Raw genomic sequence first — 3,822 nt, forward strand, 5'->3', positions numbered from 1 at the left:
TCAAATCAATAACTATAAATAAAGATTACAACACTCAGGTCCTGCAATCTGAGCCTAACTAATATATGATTTAATGCTAATCTCTGTATACACTAATAATGCCTCGTATTTGGCTAAAATTGCCCAAACACTTTATAGACTGTAATTTTTAAATTTAATGAGTATTTGTTTATTATTTCAATTACATAATTATAGGAGTCGTTTACCAAACACTTACCCGATAAACGTTTACCGGTAAAATATAACACTATCATTTATTTACCGGTAAGATTTTCGCCCATCAAAACGATATTATATGCAATAATTTACTCGGTACGTGTTTACCGTGGTAAGAGTCATCACCTTCACTTATCGGGTAAGACTTTTGATCCATGTCTCGTTCTTACCTGGTAAAATTATTGGTCCTTACATATTCATCCGGTAAGGTAATATAACTTGGTATTCATTTAACCGAATAAGCGTTTAGTAAACGGCCCCTTATTTAAATTTTACATAGTTATTATGCAAAAACAAATCAAGGTAAATATTAAAGATATATATATATATATATATATATATATTAGTTATTGTATTTTTATGATTGTAATATTAGTTTAGTGTTAATTATTTTTATTTTTTATCATAAATATAAATTATATATATCCAATTGAACTTATATGTATAAGAAAAAAATGACAAGTGGAATTCAAGAAACTATTAGAATATGTTTGACAAAATAGTTGATTAGTTAGTTGGTAGCTAATAAATTAACTAATGACTAATAAGCTAGCTGATTGTTGTTAAGTTAGTTGGTAGTTTATAAGCTAGCTGAATAACAAATTATTTTTGATAAAAGCTAATTGATTAACAAATTATTTTTGGTAAAAACTAACGGATAAGAATATAAAAATGATCAAAAAAGATCTCTTGAAAAATTAATCATTTATAATATTTTAAAATAATTTGTTTCGATAATATAATATATTAATCAATATAAATAAGATAAAAAAATAAAAATATAATATACTAATTAAAAAATTTAAAATTGATTATTATAATCAATATTTAAAATTGATTATTATATATATTATAATATTTTGATTTGTAAAAAGACTAGAAAAAGAATTGAAATAGCACAAGGATGATAATGATATAGAAGAAGAGGAAGGAAGGAAATGGCAAAAGGGTGGGGCCCAAAGATGAAGACTTTGGGAGTGGGTCAATGATGACGTCATCATAGTTGTCTATGTTCCATGTCGGTTGAAAAGGGTGCTATGACTTGCACCCCACCAAGCCTTATTATATAGTTTTGTAGCCTAGTTTTCTACGAATCCATAAACCAGGAGTGGTATTGGGCGTATGCTGACACGCCCACGTGTCCGTCACGCGCTCCCTCTCCACATGCCATCTGCCTCTAGCGTCCTTCAACCATCTGTCCATCAGATACTCCTTCCCCCTTCTCATCTACATAAAATTACAATAAATTAAATTAAAAATTATATTCTTGTTTTTAGGGTAAACCATTTTAGACTTGATACAAAATATAACTGAATGGATTTTTTTTGAGAATCTATAAAATTATTATTAATATATTATGTGATATTTTATATTTTAAAATATGTATTATTTTATATAATTTATTTTAATTCAAAAATATAATTTAAAATACTGATTAATATATATTTAATCCATAAAGTGTTTGTTTCATAAGTATTTGTTTGACAACATTTGTGACACAACAATTATATGTACAAAAAGTTTAACATTATGAACCACATTTACATTAAGCAAATACATTAAATGTTAGCCTTAGATAAGAAATAAAAAAAATCATATAAAATCATACCTTAAAATAAAAATTCTCACGGTTATCATAATTTATAGGGTTATAAATTATTAAAACCTTCATCTGTGATTGTTACCATATACATGTTATGATTTGATTAATTTTTTAAATGATTAGAAAATGGTCTCACGAAAACAGGATGGTTTCACATGAACCCAACCCTTTTGAGTGATACATTAGACTATGTTGTTTTAGATGATTGAACATATATAGTCAAACTTATAAAGTTTAATATAAAATATCTTTAAGCAATTTTGATTAATTAAAGACATGTTAATTTGCTTATTTTTTTATTTAAAATTTTAAATCTGAAATCTGATTGATATTTAACTGAAGCATTGAAACTGTTGATTTGTTTATTACTAACAACTTATATTTTAAAATTTGAATAATTGAATTTGTAATTGAATTTGTAGTAATGTATAAAGATAAATGGTCTAATTTTAATAATAACAATTAAAATAAGAAAAATAAAATATAAAATATAAAATATAAAAATTATAAATCAATGATTACAAGTAAATAAAATAATAAAAATAAAAAGTAATTAACAATTATTAAGTAATTATTACTTATAGAGAAGGGTAGGCTTGGTGAGATGTAATTCCTAAATAAGTGGGGTGTAAATCTACCAAGCCTAACGTTATCTGTGTTATATTCCAACAAATTAGCTATACAAACTCTTTTCCATTAATCACAGATTCACAGTCAAACATTTATATTTTATTTTATTTTATAATAAATACCTAAAGGGTATTTATATCATTTAATAAATATATAAAAATTATTTTTTAATTAATCGAATTATATCCTTAATTTTATCCATTTTTTAATTTGATTTTTGTATTATTTGATAATGTATCATCGTCTTCATCTTCGTAGCATCAGTTTTTGAAGATTTCATTATTGACCAGATTCTTAAAAGACAGTACAGGATGGGAAATTTGTATTCAATGAACGAGATATATGTGGGTGATATGGTTGGTTCGTCGGATCAAATTTGCCATTATATAGGAAACGCCCATTTAGTTATTATATAGGAAAAATCGTATTAAAATGTAACGATGAGATCTTAATTTGCTAACCATGAAGGAATTGTCTTCGGCTAGGAACCACCACCATACCCTCTTCCCATGAACTTAAAGAGGATCCAAGATTCATAAGTTCCTCAAGATCAACCGAGCTCCACCCCTCGATTCCCTATGCCAATCCCATGCCCAATTAAGCAAACCCTCCTCGTCCCCAAACTAACTTGTTCCTTCAAAATGAAACCAATGTTGGTAAATTCCTGTTTTATGGAATAAATTTTCAAAATTATCATTTTAAGGTCTTGAACGAACTTTCGCATTTTTAACGGTCTCGTTTACCTGTTGAGCAGGTAACCGATCACCTCAATATTACATGGCAACAAATAAATAAATTAAAACTTACATAATATCCATCATTTATAAAATAAAGCTCATCCCTCCATCCTAGACCTCCATGGTCGGTCATAGTTCTCCGACTATTGTTCTCCACCCTCTTTTTCACCTCTTTTGACAGATCCCCATCATCTAAATCCCCTTCCATTTCGTTTTTTCATCAATAAAGATGAAAACCCACAAGAACTTCTTAGAGGGTTTATCAAGAATGATGAAACCCCACAACAAAAATCAAGAAACGAGATAATGGAATGAAACTTCTTTTCTTGAGAAATTTACAGAAGGAACACAAAGTTGTAGAGTCATCAAAGTTGTGGAGATTAAGGGGGTGATAGTTTTACAAAAGCTTCATCAAAGTTGCAGAGTCTTCAGATATAGGTGCAGGGACGACGGGAGTAGGGTCGATGGAGGTTTTAACACATAATATAGAGTCGTCGTAGTTGTGGACGTTAAGAAGGCAACGTCACAACTCTAAAGATTAAGAAGGAGATAACTTTCTTTGTATAGATAACTTAATTATTAGTTATTTTTCGACCAACTTAATTATTAGTTAATTTTAGAAAGAATATATATATA

This window comes from Cynara cardunculus (assembly GCF_001531365.2).
Source record: "Cynara cardunculus var. scolymus isolate 2C chromosome LG 1, CcrdV1, whole genome shotgun sequence".
In the NCBI taxonomy this organism is placed as follows: domain Eukaryota; kingdom Viridiplantae; phylum Streptophyta; class Magnoliopsida; order Asterales; family Asteraceae; genus Cynara; species Cynara cardunculus.